This window comes from Paralichthys olivaceus, chromosome 8, assembly GCF_024713975.1.
Source record: "Paralichthys olivaceus isolate ysfri-2021 chromosome 8, ASM2471397v2, whole genome shotgun sequence".
Classification (NCBI taxonomy): Eukaryota; Metazoa; Chordata; class Actinopteri; order Pleuronectiformes; family Paralichthyidae; genus Paralichthys; species Paralichthys olivaceus.
The window spans coordinates 2,354,702-2,373,475 of NC_091100.1; the positions used below are offsets into that span (position 1 = coordinate 2,354,702).

At 43.4% G+C, this 18,774-nt stretch overlaps 1 protein-coding gene across 2 annotated transcripts in view; it reads left to right on the top strand.

Annotated features, from left to right (window-relative positions):
- The first annotated feature begins 846 nt into the window (after positions 1-846).
- Positions 847-18,774, top strand: part of LOC109640170 (protein phosphatase 1 regulatory subunit 29-like) — a 187,630-nt gene continuing 169,702 nt past the window's right edge. Inside the window, exon 1 of one of the 2 annotated variants that reach the window (XM_069530358.1) lies at positions 847-980. The gene's annotated coding sequence lies outside the window, so the exon portion shown is untranslated. Of the gene's footprint in view, positions 981-6,596; positions 6,808-18,774 lie in introns of those variants that run through there. The other variant, XM_069530359.1, reaches the window with a different exon arrangement.

Genomic DNA, 18,774 nt, shown 5'->3' on the forward strand with positions numbered 1-18,774 from the left:
AATCGATACCTCTCAAGTTGACCGGCACTGACGTCAGCTGCACAGTTGGATCTCCCCCTTTTTTTCTCCCCTCCCCTCGCCTGCCTATAGCGTGTGCGTGCGCGTGCGTGACTGCACTGTATATTTGTGTGTGAGTGTGTGTGTGTGTGTGTGTGCCTCCCCTGCCCATTCTCACTTGCGCGCACTTTTGAGGCGCGTTGCTACGTGCCCAGATTGGAAAGCAGCTGCGCGCCGCTGCATGGGGAGGCAATAAGTTGCCCAAGTGATGGAGGGAGATAGAGGCCGGTGAGTGGCTCCCCCCCACCAGAAGCCCACAGCCCTGTCTGGGACTAAACATTATGTAATTACCACCTCTGAAGACGTGAGTGGGCTGCGGCGCAACCTCCTGTAATTCTCAGCATCTGCACACTGGTGCCAATAACCCGCGCTGCGCTCATCCATAAGTGCCACTGTGGCGACACGGAGCCACAAACAGCTGTAAAATACAAACGGAGCGAGCTCAGGAGATAAAAACACACATTACAGTGAGAGCAGGGATGAAAATAGCTCCATTAAGACAAGGTCGTCAGAATTATGCATCCGTGAAGTCCCGCGGGGGATTTTATTGTGATATTTAAACCGGGCACTTTGACATTTTTATGACGCACAGCGACATTTCTGTAAAACTGTTCAAGAGGGAAAAATCTTTTTTGCATTTTCTTCTTCAAGTGCATCCTGCAGGTTTGTGCCACTCATATAAAATCTGCTGTTGCCCCCCTCCACCCCTCCCTCTCTTCTTCTGCCTCTCGTCCCTCCTCTTCTCTCACTCTCCCTCCTTCTCTCTCTCTCTCTTTCTCTCTCTCTCCTCTGCTGGAACGCACGGAGCTCCGCAGCTGTCCAGGGATAATACTCTCTCGCTTTCTCCGTTTGTGCCGCTGCAGGACGGACCGTACAGCCGCACGCTGCCGCTTCCTCGCTGTCACACCGGGACCCCGAGCAAGGTAAGGACCCGAGTCCAGCCTCACCCGGGCCGTGGTGTCCAGACCTGGGCTCAGCTGTTGATGTTGAGGGGGGTGTGGGAAGCACAGGGGGGCTTTTGCACTTGTGGGTTCAGTGGGATGTGCTGCTGTTGCGCACTGGATCCACGCATGCAGCCACGTCTGGAGGTTGTGGCTTGTGGATCGCGTAGAAATGTTGCAGCCCAGGAGGAAAGATCTTCTCCTCATCTCCCCATGTCCCGGATCCTTGTAGAACAGAGTCAGAGCAGATGGAAGACGAGAATTGTGAGAAATAAGAGAAGATTTTTGGCAAATTGTTGCAGGTGCGTCTTGACCATAGCTTAGTTTTTTCCATCCAGCTGTTGTGTCATGATCGCTGCCCAACGTGCATGTTCAGGTGTTCAGGACAGCTGTTGAACACGGGGTCGGGATGTTTAGGCGGAACCTCGGGTCTGTAAGCTGCCGCCTGCGGATAAGGATATCCCGGACTGATGCGCTCGGAGCGGGGAGGTGGTGCTGGAGTTAGTCGGTGCCAAAAACCATCGAGGAGGAAGCTGCTGTTAATATGCGTGCGTGTGTGTTTGTGAGTTGAATGAGACAAGCAGAGAAGAGATGGGGGGGGGGGGGGGGGGGGGTAGTGTGCAGCAGAGACGTGTGCATGTATTGCGCGTGCTCGAGTTATCAATTTCCACATCAAAGTGTTCATTCTGAATTAGTGAGGATGGGGTGGGGGTGGGGGTGGGGGTGTAGTAAGACTCGTTCATTCCTACAACACAAACCTCATTCAGCAGCGGCAGTGTGCGCGTTTGGAGAGAATAGAAAAGAAAAGGAGGGAGATGGAGATGTAGGGAAGATGTGAAAGTCAAGGGGAAGAGGGGGGGAAGGGGAAGATAGAGATGAAAGAGAGAGAGAGAGAGAGAGAGAGAGAGAGAGAGAGAGAGAGATGGCGCCCTACACTAGCGCACTATAGTCGTTTGATTTATCGCCTCTCCTTTGCGCACTGACGCACAAAGCTCCGGGCCCCTCCGCTCCCACTGGCTGTCATCTCACCGACTGATCAGCATCATCCACAGGACTGACGATCCATCTGGCCACCGGGAACTCACCCCCATCCGAACATGAGTCCCCAATACACTCCTCCTCTTCCTCCTCCTCCTCCTCCTCCTCTTCCTCTGTTGCCCCACAGGCCAAACACACGTTTAGACATGACGGATGATCGCAGCTGTGAAAGCAGTCGTGACTGATGCGTTGTGACAGGCGAGCCAGTGGACATCCAGCGGTGCCATGTTTTGATCCCAGTGAGATTTCGTCTCTCCCTCCCAGTCACTGCAAAGCTGCATAAAAGCGTTTATTCGTCTCATTGTGAGGCAGCGTGCGTGAGTGGCTGTGGCCGCGCACAGTGGCGGGACAGCGGTTTTCAGAGCAGGGCTGCGGGAAGTTTGAGAGCTCTCAGAGTAACAGTCAGAGCTGCATCATCACCAGCTTCAGAAACACCAATCTATACACTGTTGTAGTATTCTTCTTCATCATGTGTGTATTTATCAACCTCCTCATCCTCATTCTTCTCAAATCCTGTCATTGTTCCATGGTGGCCCATCCTCTTCCTCTCTTTCCTCACCATCACCTCATCATCTTATCTCTATTGTAAACATCATAGAGCTAAAATCTTTATCACCATCATTATCATTATCATCACCGCTCGTGTGTAATCACAGGAAATTGAATTCCTGTGAACCCACTTTCAACCTGTTTCCTGGGAAACCGGGAAAAAACTATTTAGTTCTAAGTGTATAAACCAAATTCGCTGACTCGTGCAAAAATATCCGTACACATCCCTGCTCCTGTGGCTCCTCTCTCAACCTCCCACACAGATGCAGTTGCCAGAATCTACAGCGATTCAAAACTTAAATTATTTACACCAAAATGTGTGTTTTTAAACTCAAATTAAAACAAAGACAATTGACTCTTTACCTTACACCAGTGCACGTGTTTGCTTTAGATGGGACACACATCCCAATGTTTGCTCTCAGGGAAAACCCTGGAGACAACAGCAGAGACGGGTGGCATCCGGTCCTGCAGGCTCCAACAATTCCTCGTGAGCAAGATGTTTTTTTAAGAACAAATAGTTGATCATTTTTGACTGGATCGAAACAGTACGACCGGGACCAAGACAAACGTCCTCCAGTGTTTGCTAGAAGAATTGGATTCATACTTTAAACACGTCCCTGAGTGAAAAACCAGCCGAGAATGTGACCAACGATGAACTGATAGATCGTCGTATTCTACACAATCCCTCTCAGTGGAAGTTCAAGCTGTACACAAATCGTGTATTGTATATTCTAATGTTAGCATCAATTGCAGCTAAGCCTTTGCAGTATCAAGTATTAATACCATCAAATAACACACTACATGTCCATGTTCTTTTATGTCTTATGTGTTTTACTTCCTTGCTGTCCTTTGGGGACATATAAGTTGAAGTAGAGCAGACAGGTTGTTATAGTTAGAGTGGTTTGAAATCTAATAATTCTGTCTGTATATGAAACACATACATCGAGAAATGTTCATCTTTTCAACTGCACACTTGTCACGTGTATTGTTAAACGCCCAATGAGGTGCAGAGCTGAATTTGGTGAGAGCTGGACACGGTTTGATAATTCGCACAAAGACGTGACTAACGCTCTGCAGGGAACAGCCCGCTCCACACAGGCAGGTGTAGAGCGGACACTTCCCAGGATACAGTGCTCCTGCCATCATCCTCGTCCTCCTCCTCATTATTGTTCCTTCTGTTTTTATCACCTTCCTCATTATCATCCTTGTCATTTTTATCTTTGTTATCGTTTCCATTAACATCATTACCGCCACCGCTGCCATCATCTTCATCATTTCTACTGTCATCATTAGTCATCATCATCCCTATCATTATTTCTCCTGCTTTTATCACCTTGGTTTTCTCCGTCACATCAAAATGTTCATCACCACAACCTTCATCATCGTCCCTACACCTCTTTTTATCCATCTCTTTTATCTTCCTTCCTGTTTATTTTGGCTCCAACTGATGATTATTTTCCTCACCAATCAGTCAGCCAGTAATTTTCTCAATTATGAACTTGAGTTTGGTTTACACATTTCTATGAAATACTTTCCACAAGTCTAGAAATGTGTTTTTTCTCCAAACCCAAAAACTGAAACTCAAATACTTCCAGTTTACGATCACTAAAGATGACAAACAGCCTAAAATATTCACATGTAAGAGGCTGGAACTGGTTATTTTACGGTTGAATAAGGTCTTCACCACTGCAGCTGCAAAACACGTTTTGGCATTTTTCAAACCACATGAAGATAATTTATTTTAAGCACGAGAAGATTCCCTGGAGCAAAACAAAAGACGGGTGATGGGGAGCTCCACGAAGGAAGCAGATGTAGAAACGTCCACAGTAAATAATGTGGAGCACCTGTCTTCTCTCAGCTTCCGTTCACACTCCGGTGACCTGCTTCACATCAGCTCTATGGCTCTAAACGTCCTATTATATCAGCACTTTGTCTGCAGAGGGAGAGACAGAAGAATCTCCCAAAGGTTAGAGGATGACTTCCACACCGGCTGCCATTTTACACAGATTGCAAAAATCTCAATGACCCACATGAGCAGGAGCACAGATGAGTAGCCATCGGCAGGCTGCGATCACTAATCAGGAGAAAAGTCAGAGGACAAATCAATATTGATTTCTCTCAACACCTCCAACGATCTCTGACCAGGACCAAAATAGAACTGGACTCAGGCATCATCATTTCTTCCCTCACGATTTTTCTCACACACAGACAAACAAACAAACACACACACACACACACACACACACACACACACACAGACAGGTGCACAAGCTTATGAAAAAGGCAACAGTAGGAGTAAGATTGCAGAGAGAAGGGTTGCACCTTGTAATGATAGAGGCAGAGGGTCGCTGGTGTTTTGATTGCTGAGAGAAGAGATTCTGATGAAACTTCTCCAACAGGTTATTTTCTGGCAAGAGATTTGACTGATTTGAAGTGACATGTTTGAATCAGAGATTCTGGGAATGTTTTCAGGCGTCTTTACACCTGATCGTCTGGACCAGGTCTTTTTGTCCCATTGTTTAGATTTGATGAGTCAGTTTTGGTTCCACATTCAAAGAAGTTGGTAATGTACGTACGTCCTGTTGTCATCTATTTATACTTGACACTTACTGGTTTGTGGACTGGTGTACAGTGTCTGGGAATAAACTGCATTGTCTATTAATTATTCCAACATATTTTGCTAAAGAAATGCATACCCGTCTTTTGGGAAACTGAATCTTCTTCAGCTTGAAATGTTTTTGGACCAAATATGAAACCTTCACCTTACGTGAGACTCAGTGTTGAAAAACACAACTGTTTTTTAAAGAGCTACCTCTTCCAATATTTTCTTGTTTGGAAAACATGTTCACAGACGAGCAGTAGAAACTGAGCCTTTATGAATAGAAGTGCACCATGAAGGACATCATGCTATTTACAGCTCTCTCTGTTTTCTTGTTAGTGTGACGTCATGTGTGCATGAATAAAAATAATTGAAATGTGATGAATTAACCTCATTTGAACAAATGGTGGCAGAAGAGATCTCAAATCCAAGGAAAGTAAAAATCTAAAATACTTTAAAACACTTTTGTGAGCTCCAACATGTATTTATAATAAATGAAGAGGACATTGTAATGTCTCAGCTGTTTACCTCCGTCTCAGGGAAGAGAAAACAGGTGAAGGAGTAGAAAAGATGATAACTCCAGTCAAAATGCATCTTTGCTTTTTCTTTTTCCATTTTCCTCTTCCATGTCCTTTGTGACCGTGTTTGCGTGAAATCTGAGAATCTGTGTCTCGCTCCATGTGTCTCTATTTGCGAATGTGGACGTCTTTGTTTTTGCCTCTTCTCCATTTTACCCCGTTTCCATTCGCCCTGCTCGGTTTCCCCCCCGACATAAATATGAGATGGACAGAGAGAGAGAGAGAGAGAGAGAGAGAGAGAGAGAAGACGGAGAGATGGAGGCTGTCGAACGTTAACTCCACTGTTTGTCTCCATCAATAACAGCAGCAACAGGGAGGACAAATCTTATCTCCACCCAAATATTTATTTTGTGGCTTTGTGCGATAAATGTCACTGTAAAAAAAAAAGAAAGAAAGAAGCTGTATTGTTAGATGAATGCTGAAAGGGGGAAGAGGGGAGGTGAGGATGGGGGAGGCCTTTGGGAGGAGCCTCGTAGGGCTGTCGGGATACACAACATTATTCAGCATCTCTAACCATCAAAGGTTGAAGGTCACAGTTGATGTTCAGAGGAGATGATCTGCAGAAACAGTGAATGAATTGGTAGAATTGAGAAATTGCCTGTGATGCACAGTCTCCCCTGTATATGTATGTTATTCCCTATTCATCAGAACGTTGGTTCCAAAAATCCATATCAGTTGGACTTTAATTTATATTTCAGTTATTTCCTGTTTTACTTTGAAAGCTCTTATTTTTCTCTGGCTGTTGCCTGCTTTACTTCCTGCCTGTGTGATTGGCTGCTCCACCCCCACATGTCTCACCTGATTCTAATGGACTCCACCTTCCTCCACCACATGTTGTCAGTCTCTCTGCTCCTCAGACCTGCACTATGCTTCTGTTTGGTTCTGTTCTGCTGCTGACATGTTCATCTTCACATGTTCTTCACATGTTCTTCACATGTTCCTCACATGTTCCTGAGGTCTATTCACGTTTTGCTGCCTGGATTCTGAGGTTTTTTTTTTGTGTTACCTGAGTTTCCTGTTGTCTGGCAGCCTCCAAACACAAACTGTAAGTCTGAACTTTTTAAATCTACTATAAACTCTTGAATACTTCAGGTACAGAATGATCTGGGACCATTTTAACCATTCACACACATTTTAATAAGTGACAATGGAGAAATGACATATTTTACACATGTAATGGTGCTAATGTGTGTGCTGTGTACACATACGAAGTCCTGCATGAGCCAGCACATGTGCTACTTCTTGATGTGTTTACATTCTGGATTAATCTGGAGCAGACAGTAATAATCAAAGCTTTTAATAAGATGCAGCCTCACTAATGTTTGGACATAAATCTTACACCAAAACTGTATTAAAAAGTCATTATTTACGACTCACACCCTGCGTGCCAGTACGCAGTGTCCTGGTTTGAGCTGGTGATCTTTCTCCTTAAGTCATAAATTCAGTCATATTAAGTTCTCTGTCGGAACAATCGAGTAACTGTCATGATATCAGGAGTTTCAGGCTCAAAATGTGTGGGAGAAGAAACGGACGGATTCTCATTGTATTTCTAAATCCTGATTGTTGCTTATAATTCTAAATCTTGCTCACACTGTGTATTCTGTTTACATTGTGTGCAGTGTTTCTAATTTCTACTTGTTCTGTTTGTATCACATTTTTACTTATTTATAACCTCTAGGTTTTACTCTCCTCTTTGCTGCTGTAACCTCTGTCGCTGCAGTGGGACTAGTAATGGATTATCTCATTTTGTCTTCCAACTTTTCAAGGGCTGATGCCAACACCGATAATAGCGGGTAAAATAATGTTGATGCAAAATATTGGCCGATATATTTGAAGAAACGTTTGGCAATGATCCCTGAGATGTTGTTAACAAACCCATACGATGAAGAAATCAATGAGAATTGTATTTTACAGTTTAACCATTAAACTCTTTGTAATGTCTGATGTAAAAAAACCCACAGTTCTTCTACTTTCAGTAAATACTGTCGTCATCTCTAATCTTTTCTGGATTAAAAGCTGATTTTCAAGTAGTTTTAACAACAGTAGAAAATACAGAAAATCTACATTACTACAACAAAACCTGAGTGATTTCATTCTTCATGCAGTTTGATGTGTGCGGAACACTTCTCAGCTGCAGTTCCACTTTTTACTTCAGAGTGAATTGCTGTGTTTTTGTTTTGTAACAGAAGAATCTAGCACACGCAGTTTGGGATGGAGACGGCCGAGAAATCTTTAACGTGCTTTATTCTGTTGTTACTGTATCGCCTGCAGACAGACTGAGTTTCCTTTCACTGGGAAACTTGTTTATAGGGATGGCTGCTGAATCCATTGGGAGTTGATGATGTGTTGAATCAGGCTTCGGGACTCACACACACAGACACACACCGACACACAACGACACACACACACCGTTTGGTCGTTCTTCCAGTTTTGCAGTTTATTTTGTTGCCTGAAACTTAGTAATTTTCTTAAATGTTGCCTGCAGGGGCTTATTCAAACCAAAAAAAAAGGACAGAAGTTGAAGAGAATGAAAAATAGATGTATGCAAATCTCAGTAGAGTTAAAATAAAAGGGGGGACCTGCATTTAGAGAAACCACTTCTTTGTTCTGGATTTCAACACAGAAAACTGATCCAGTCTTTTAAGACACTCTTCTCTCTAGAAATTTCCCTGCGTCGCTCCCGTAACACAACTTTCTACAGCTTTTAAACATGAGGCAATTGCGTCTCAAGACACTTCTGATTAATTTCGGAGCACTGGACCGACGACAGAAACTGGATTTCCAGATTGATTGCATCTGATTTGCATTGAGAGTTATTTTCCAAATAATGGGATTTATTTCGTGGCTGCTGATGTTGGTTGATTTCCTCGTTCTCTGAAGAACACAGGAGGAGATGTTCTGGTCAGATGCGGGCTGGTGCACATAACATTTAAATCCAGCTGCAGGGATCATGTTTTCAAGCTCTTGAATCTCTCTCCTACGAATCGCTCTTCTACATGTGACACTAATTTTTTACATCCTGAAATATTTGTATTCCTCTTTTTCCTTAGTTTTGTCACGAACAGACCGACATTTACCTAACTTTCTTTCTATAAACGTCACAAGTCAAAATCAGCTCATCTGTAGTGGCGTGAATCATCTTCTGCAGGTCGCTCTCCTCTGCCACTGTCGGTTCTCTTTATAATTTCCTGTGTTTTCCAAAACACAGCATGGCAGCAGAGTGGCAGAATAAACATGTGAAGGACAAATTTAGATGGAGAGGTGGAAGTCTTCATGCATATCTACCTCTTCATGCATTTCATTACACCTATCACACAAAGGATTTTCCCCCGTATGAACCTTTTTGAAGCTTAAGCCAAAGCGAATCCGTGGTTCGACAAAGCAGGAAGCAAAGAGTGGGACTTTTTACAATAGTTACACAACATAAAGCCGAGCATTTCTTTAGAGGAATCTTCTGCCGAGTGAGTCCCCAAATTCAGAGGCTCACATGCCAGAAAAACTCCAAAAGCTGCACGAATCACTGTCGACCAAACAAAGAAGATCACGTTGCTTTTTCTCGTTTTATCTCCATTCTCTTCCAGCTTTATATCCGTGTTCGGTTAAACTCAGCAGGGCAGCCGCTCGGATGTTTAAATATGCAGAGGACAACTTTCAGGGCGCCTGCAGTGCCAGCAGCTTGGAAGTGTGCGTTTCCACACCTGAGATCTTAAAAAATTCAAGCTGAAGTGGTGCATTAGTGAGCACCACAGACCGAGGCTGGTGTTTATCAAATGTGCCAGACTCGGGAGCGGTGATGTAGCGTGGAGTGGCTCTCTCTGTCACAAAGCAACAGATGCAATGCTCAAACAGACTCGCAGGCAATTTAAAATCTGTTTTTGTGCCCGGTACGAGCTGCTCCTGCTCTGGTTCTTTGTCATGTGTCTCTTAGATCTCTCATGTCTGTTTATTATGCACAGGCACAAACATCGTTCTGTCCTGTCTGGTTGAATAGAAGCTGATATGCTAATACGTTCTGAGGGTTGGACGAGTATGACACTTGAGCCCCGTTCACATTAGACCAACAATGGCTGGATTAGAATTCGATTTTACATTCGTCAATTTTTAAGTTGAATCAATTTTATGTGGCTGTAAACACACAAACATGCATTTTACAAAATATAAGAATTATTATTATTAAACACCTTTCAAATCAGGGGTTATAGAGAGGATGGATAAAAATAAGAATAGACACCTGTTTATAATCTGTGAAGTGAACACTACCTGGGGAATTCCCTTCACTTAAAACTTTTTGGAAGCTTTTGAAGCCAGAAACTTTATGAGATTGTCCGTAAGAAAAACTGCAGCCTTGGTCATTGGTGCAAAAGCTCTAGAGTTACATTACAAATAATGACTTTTCTCTTGTGGGAGGCACAGTGGTGGTGTAGAGATTAACTCTTCTGGGTTCTCCGGCTTCCTCCCACGGACCGAAGACAGCAGAGGTTATAACTGGTGACTCTGACTTGACTGTGGGTGTGAGTGGGAACGGTTGTTTGTAGTGAATGACCTGAGGGTAAAGTGCGTAACTGTTAAAGGTAGGTTAGGTTTTCTGCACAGATGCGTTCACAACAGCAACAAATCCTCGTCAGTATTCAGTGGAGAGGTGGAGCAGCCGGGTGCAGCAGACAGAGGCAGGAAGTGACGTAGTAACTTTTCTTTGACACCACGAACTTTCGAGACATCTTCATGTGTCTTCTACGTTTGTGTCACCGCTTTTTTCACCACGAGATATTTGTTTTATTTCATATTTTTTGTTTTTACTTTTCCGTCTGTCGCGTGTTAGAAGCGTCAGCTCCAATCCTGACTTTTTAACGGTCTTTCTACTCGGAGGCCAGGCGGAGAAAGTCTGCAGATAATCCACTTTTTTCTCTTTTTTTGTTCTCACGTGCACGTCCTCCGGATAAAAAACAGATACAGAGTTCAGTGCACGTCTGAAAGCAGCTCCTGTCAGTCATGTGATTCACTCTCGACCCCTCTCTCTTTCTCTCTGATGATGAATGACTTTTCTTTTCGTAGTGTGACGTGACTTTCAAGTCTTCAGAAACCACAGTTGGCTTTCCATGATTCACCAAACATCACTGTTGATTTCTCCTGCAGCTAAAGGTTGTTTTTGCCAAACCAGGTCGATGAGGTAAAAACTCTTAAACTAGGTTTAGGTGGTCGATGTTTAATTGGGAGAACGATCCAGTGGAGACGTAGGACCTCTGCTCACTTGAACACTTGCTGTTCCTTTCATACGACACAAATCTCCCAGATTTAAAATTGCTCCAGATCAGTCGGAGACATTAAGATTGTGTCTAAAGTGTCGTATGGTCGGATAATCTGTTTAGATCAGCTTCTAATCACCATCAGCCCCCTAAAGGAATTTGACCCATAATCGTCCTGTTGGTTCTCTAGTGTGCAGCCGGCATCACTGACAGAACTATACGAACGAGGAGCCACTGAAAAACGCAGCAGTAGAAATATTGAAGTTAACCAACATCCGTTTCTTCTGTGATCACCACATTTACTGCTTCAGCTCCACAGTAACAGCCTCTCTTTGCCTCCAGGCGTTTTCACTCTGTGTTTAGGTTAAAGAGATCCAGTTTGTTTTAATTCACTTTGTTTCTTTTTTGTAATTCTACATTTCGCTGTGGAGCCATTAACTTTTCACATGGTTTGTGTTCACTTGTTTGCTTATGCCTTTCTTTGTGATTTCGACTTTGTTTCTCTCTGTTGGGGTGAGATGTTTTTGGAAACCCCCACAGGGTTTGATATCTTATATGCACACGTTCCATTTTCTTTTACTCTCTCTCTCCTCTCCTTTTTCCTCCTTTTTTTTTTTTTGAGTCAAAAAATCCCTCAAGCTCATAAATCATATATTCTGAAAGCAGGAACATTTTAGGGGCCTCGGGCAAAAAGGACACACCACACACACATTTTTAGACGTTCTCGACTTCAACCAAAACCCTGAACTTGTGAAGTGTTTGGCAGAGAGTGACCATGGCGTGGTTACAGTGTCTTGTAGGCAAATCCTAGGATTTAAGGGGTTTCTGACAAAACTGTTGTTGCTGTTGACAAATGCTGGGCCCCTTTTTTCAGCTCGGGGCCCCAGGCACTATAAAACCTTTTATGAAACTTAGATACAGTACACGCAGAAAAATATGTTCTTAGTAGATTCAAAATCACATTTTATTTCCCATTTGGGGAAAGACTAACCTGCAGGCAGACCTGAGCGGATCCACTTGATATATCTGTGGAACATAACTCGTACTTTACTAATTCGATCTTAGTCTGATTAGAGGATGTTTTACAGAGGAGAAAAAAAACGATTCCCTCTCTCTACACCAGTGGAGAGAGGAAACATAATTGGCCTTTACTTGAACCGTCTGATCTCAGTTTTCACTGATCGCAGCAAAATACCAATTTCAATTTGACTCTGCAGCTGCCGGATGATAAAGGCTGATTAGTTTCAACTCCGTTTCTGTTCATATCAGCCTTTATTTCATTCTTTCATTTTGACCACTCGCTTCATTTGTTTGAAATGGGTCCAAAGATATTCAGCATAACGGCTACACAACAACGTCTGATACACCGAACACACACACACACACACACACACTGAAGGATTGCTGTTGGAAAAAGTCAAACTTTTCTCTTGACTTTTTCCCTTCGATGTCATCTCACTCAGTCTTTTTTTTTTCTTCTTCCTCTGCTGTCAAACCTCTAAAAGCGAGTGGGAAGGTCTGGCTACGGACGACTGACCTTATCTTGCAAATGAAGTGTCTGCTGCTGTTCAACTCCGTGTGAGGAGAACTCAGGAACCATTTCCTTCACTGCTCTTCACTCTAACTCGGACAGATACGGTTGAGCCTGAAGGGAGGACTGGGAAAGATTGCAGCTAATTACCTGTCGCACACTTTCAAATTCAAAAAGGACTGTTTTCCGTCTTTTATCTACTGAGCGATGAGCACACGTTTGAAGGTGGTTCACGACGGACGGGACAAAGTTGAGACACCTTGTGTGCAGTGAGACACAAGATATAGACAACCTCCAGTACAACATGTTTGTCTCTGCACGCCACCTCTCGCCCAATGTCGGCTTGGATTGGCTCCACCAAGTCGTGCCTCCTAAGTCCATTGTATGGTATTAAATGTTGTGTTTTGTGTATCATACGTCCTGAGATCTCAAAGTCCCTGTCTAGATTTAACTTTTTCTACTTTCCCCCTTTTTTTTTTTTTTTTTTTGCTTCAGCAAAATGACCCAATTTCCCAACAGGGATCATTAAACTTTCATTTCATCTAATCTAAGAACCATGTTCGCCGGAACCAGACATTTTCTAGTCAACCGCGGAACTTGAAGTGGTATTTTCTATCCAAATTATTTAGGCTGTTGATGTCTTCGGAACATATTGTGTGTAATTACAGAGCAACACATGCAGCTCCACTGGGGCCGTGTGGCCTCAGACGCCCGATGTTCCCGAGGAGCGAGTCACGTTGGAAGCGTGACGGATTCCCTAACTGTCCATAACAGTCCTCCGCCTCATGCTGTGACTCACCAGAAAGTAGCTTCTGCAGTTCATTTGGCGACACCTCCGCACTTGCTGTTGTTTTGACATGACCTGTTTTTAAAGTTGCGTCACTGTAGTTGAGAGCATTGCAAGGATGAGGGTGACACAGACACAGCGCAATAACATACGCTATGCTAACCACCCTGTGGGGACACAACCTGTCCACACAGGGACATTGTGGGGACTCATTACACTAAAGTTTGAATTAAATCACATTTTGACCAAAACTACAACATTTTCCTCCAAGGAACTAAAGGTTTTCTGCAGACTTTTGTTCACCCGTGGTTCCACCATGGTCTAAAGCTGCAACGTGCTGTTCCAAACCAGTTCACCAGGTGGCGGTAATGCAGAAGACAATGATAATCATTTTTAATATACAATAATGACGACACATTGACAACCCTCAAATCAGACCTCAAGTAAGGATCCAGATTTCACAAGGTACTGCTGATATTTACTCAACCAGTCAGGCATGTAAATCGCTGCAGGACTCATCCAAAAACTTCCAGTACTTGAGTTAGGTACTACTTCTCCAGAGCAGAGACTTTCTGGAGGTTAAAGTTTTGTCCTGAAGTTAATTTAGACCCTGGGGTTTAGACCCTGCAGGTTCCTGGGGACCTCGGAAATGCAGCTTCAGGCTCCAGTTAAGGTTTGAGACACGGCTGTTGTTTGGCACAAAGCAGTTAACGTTGTGGTTGTGTTTTTAATTTTCTTGACAACAAAACGACTACAACCCACAATGCCTTAGTCCTTCTCTTGATACGTTCCACCGTCCAAGCCCAGATTCAGTTGTTTCATGCAACACATTAGGTTTATTGGTGAGTGTTTACTGCAGCAGCACCGTGTAAATAGACTCCAGATGAACTACACTGCCTGTGTTCACACTCTGCAACACTGTGGCTCATGAGTGAGTCTAATAGTTGGACAGTTTGTGGAGCCACAGCAGCACCGGTCTGTGTTACAGAGGAATTATCTGCAGACCCTCGTCCAAACCTTAAATGTCCATGAACGTCCTCATACGTCTCTAAACCAGAACATACTGGACGTCAAACTATGGCTGAAGGAAACATTGTGCAGCACCATGGACTGTAGTGTGGTTGAGAATCCTCCAGTGTGCAGCTTTGTGTTGTTGTGTTTGGCCCAATGTTTAACCTGTGTGGTGTCTTTGTTGGCTTGTGTTTGTCACGCAGCCTAAAAGCATCCGCTGCTGTGTCCAGCACAGAAATGCAGACACACAAAAATATGTAGTTTTTCAATCCTTAACACCGGCTGCAGCCACAGGGGTCATCAGTGAGATGAGAACTACAGAAAATGACAGAAACCACATTTAAGAACATGTTTTGTGTATTGCAGCTTGCCAACAGGGGGCGGTCAAGATGATTTGGATTCACTTTTCTGAAGCTGTCACGTCGTCCATCTTTGCATCTTTAATTTTCAACCTGATTGTATTTATCAGTTGGAAGCATTTTTTTTAAATGTATTTGTTGACCATCTGAAATTAAGTCCTAATGTTAAAATTAATGAAATAAACTCAGTAGACACAGTATCTTTACATAGTGAGCAGTCACACTCACGTACACTAAGGTACCCTGAGACACTCATTCATGGGAAGCAGCCTCTTAGGAGCAGAATACACTCTTTGAAAAGCAGTTGGCTGTTGAGGTGAAGTGACCTTGACAGGTTACGCTGTGTAATTCAAATCTCACCTTCTCCCTCTGCGATTTAATTCAGTCGAGCTCAGGGTGAAGAAATGTTTCCACTCTGCCTTCTTCACCGAGGGAAGAAAGCAGCAGGGAGCTGATGTATTTAAAGTGCATATGTGTGTAAATGAACAAATGACTTTATTAACTGTAAGTGCTGTAATCCTGTTAGATTTTCCAGCTCTTTGTTGTGGTTCGTTCACCGCTCGCAGGTACGATCAACCTGCTGCACCGACACTTATTGTGTGTGGGGGCAGATGGTGAAAAAAAAAAAAAGCAAACCTAATACATACAAATCTGCAGCTTCTTTATCTTTTCTTTGTCTGCATCATTAAATGTTTACGGAACCCATCCATCTTGCAGATCCGTACTTGTCTCCACCTGAGTTTAGCTCAGCAGCCGCTCTGAACATGATTTCTGACAAAGCTCAGCTGCAGGAACGTCTCCGCCGCTGTGAATCAGCAGACAAAGATCAGGGCTTAGTGATGATATGCTCTCTTTTTTAGTGTTTACATTATCTGCCGGATTATCACTGTGGTCGACTCGCTCAGCCGCATATTGCATAAGTTATCATGAATGTGCTCTCCGACATCACATATTCACAGAAATGAGTTTCAGTGTCGGTGCTCACTATTGTGGACTGATGCAGTGATGATGCAGCATGTACACAATCGAGATGATTATTTAGGTTTAGAGCAGGAGAGCAGTCACATGACGGGAAATATAATTGCTCTCGCCCTCTGACTCCCCGATGGCTTCGGATTCGCTTGTGTCTGTGAGTTTGGTACCAATGAGTTTGTCGTGTCCGTGCAAAGTTTTGTTCAGATTTACCGGAGTGAAATAATTTCGTCTGAACTTTGGTTTTTTTAAGGATCAAATTGCTTCGTTGGTTCAGATTTGATAAGTAAATAGTTCGAGAACATCAGCGACGCCACAAACTAAAATGACAGGGAAATCACAATGGATAACATTGTTTAGAAAAAGGAAGATGTGATAGTGGATGATTGATGTGAGTGATGTAATGGATGGACAGGGAGGTGTGTGTGTGTGTGTGTGTGTGTGTGTGTTTGTTTGTGTGCGAGGGGAGGGTGGTCTAAGGCTCATTGAAAGCTTTAGCGAGACAGACAGCAATTAGTGTTATTGAGCCTGTGTGTGTGTGTGTGTGTGTGTGTGTGTGTGTGTGAGAGAGCAAGGTTGTTTAAAAGACTGACTGGTCCAAACCATGACAGTGCAGTTAATACTTGTGTGTCTGTTTGTGTTAGAATTTGTGCATTGAATCTATAGTATGTATTTTTGTGTGTGCACTGAATAGTTTCTTGTATTTCTCGGTGAGTCCCGACACACGTAGCTGCAACTTCAGCTGTTTTATGCGTCATTTCCTGTTAGAAACACTCAATTAATGTGCTTTTTTAAAACCTGTAGTACTGTGGAGTACTCGAGTACTGCAGTACTGCGCCTGAAGGTGCTGATGCTGTTAGTGATACCATCATGATGTTACTAATACCAATCAGCTTCAACTACTGACACTAATGTGTAAAACGATTGTAAAGAGTTTTCTTGAAAGAGAAATATTTATATCAAACATTACTGTTTTCATACTAAGCTGCATGTAGTGAGTTAGTTTATATTTTACCAGTTTCCAAGCTGTGAGTTGAATTATCTCAGTATTGACTATAACACAAACCATCGCCTGTTCTCCTCTGAACGCCTCAGCGCTCTGGACTGCTGCTGCGACAGTTAGACTCGACGTGTTCCCGGTTTTTCTCACCAAAGCTGAGAAAGCAGCGGTGGTCCTTTTCACTGTGGGCTGCTGCTGTGACACTGTGACACTGAGGTGCGTCCTGCCATGTGGAGAGTTCACACATTAACCCTCAGTCGACAGTTTGTGTTAAATCCTGCAGCTCCCGTGACAGACATGACCCCCCCCCCCACACACACCCGAGGTAGAGATGACACCAAGACCCGAACATGGACCATAGCTGGACCTCCCTCAGACCTCAACCCCGACTATCCTGTTTTTAAAAAGAGAGGAATAATATTATCAAGGTTTTATTTAGAAGAAAAATAACCATCAACAGGCTGTTGTGTGTGTGTGTGTGTGTGTCTAAAGAATCATAATAATGAACCATTACGTTCAAATGAACCTTTTCCTACAGACAGATAAATGTGACTTTAACTTAAAGGTACATCTAGTGTTGAAATGTCATGTTTCAGCTGAACACCCCTCACCTCACCCTCTCCTTCCAAACAAAATCTGAACACATGATTAAACAAGTGTGTGAACCTAATTTTGAACTTTATCTGAGAAGAATCATCTCCTTTTTTTCTTTTCTCTTTAGCTTTTGCTTCTTGCACCACATTCTGCGTCAGGTGGCGTCAATCTGAATAACTGGTAAATGGTGGTTTGGCTCCACCCACTGAGTTTGAATTTCCTGATCTTATCTCTGCCTCCAGAGAAACTGTGGCCAACGATTGTCAAACTGGAGCTCAGGTTTGCGCGTGTGCGTGCGTGCGTGCTTGTGTGTGTGTGTGTGTGTGTGTGTGTGTGTCATTTTCCTGATTGCAGTGCACTCGGCCACCTCCAACTCTTTGTTTGCAAAAAACACAGTTCTGGAAGAGGCTTCATCTCGTTCTCTGCAATCACCAAACTCCATTCAGGACGAGATATCCAGGAGCCAATCAGCTCAACAGCAGCGAACAGAATAATCTGAGGAGCCATAAGAGCCGAGCGGCAACTGTCCCCGACGACCGGGATCTGTGTCCTCAAACGTTTACAGACTGAGACCAAGTTCTCATCATCCTTCTTCGAACAAATGAAACCAGGAGAGAAACAAAACAACAAGGTTACCAACACTGTGACCTGATGAAACCGATGAAATGAATGTAAAAGGATCAACATCGGTTAAATGGACCAGAAGATCGTGAATTAGTCTCAGCTGTCAATCATGATGTTTTTAATTTAATCAAATGAAAACCAAACCCACTAAAGAACTTTACCCCTCAGATGTTAATAAACCATCAGTCTCAGCAGTATTTTTATTTTCTGCCGCTGCCACAGAAGGCAAGAAAATGGGTGTGGCAGAAAATTAGATTGAATGAGGGATGAGATCAATGTTTGGAGAAAGTCTGGCAGCTCTTAACCCACATCCGTGTTGTGTCTGAGCAGAGGAATTGGGTGCGGGTGAAGCAAACCACACGTTCAATAATCATTTAGTCGTGGGCAATCATTTCAAAGATAATGGACAGGCGCCAGTGGTGTGTTGCACTGTTGCCTCATAGTTTGAATCCTGTTTGTGGCTCGTTCGTTTCCCCTGATAGACCAGCTCAGTAACGACAAAGTCTGATTACTGAAGTCCAAACGACGTGTTTGAGTGTAACCGTTGTGTTGAAGGAGTTTATAGATGTGATGCTTTTATTTGATTAGGGAATAAAGCAAACGACCGTAAAGAGGGAAAACACTTTCTTAAACACAGGAGAGAATAAATAAGAAGCCAAAACAGTATAAGAGTAATGCACAAGTTTAATAAATACGTTTATGCAGATAGAGGAAGGCTTTCATTTTTAATGAGAACTTATTTTCTTTCTTTCTGTCGAGTCCTATTGTTTCCTCCGTGTGAAGGAATCCTTGTCTGCAGGAGACGGGGTCAGACGTATTTGTTATGCTGCAGATGAGCGCGGGACTGAATCGTGATGAAACAGCCAGAGGCCAGTGGAGTTTATTGTATTT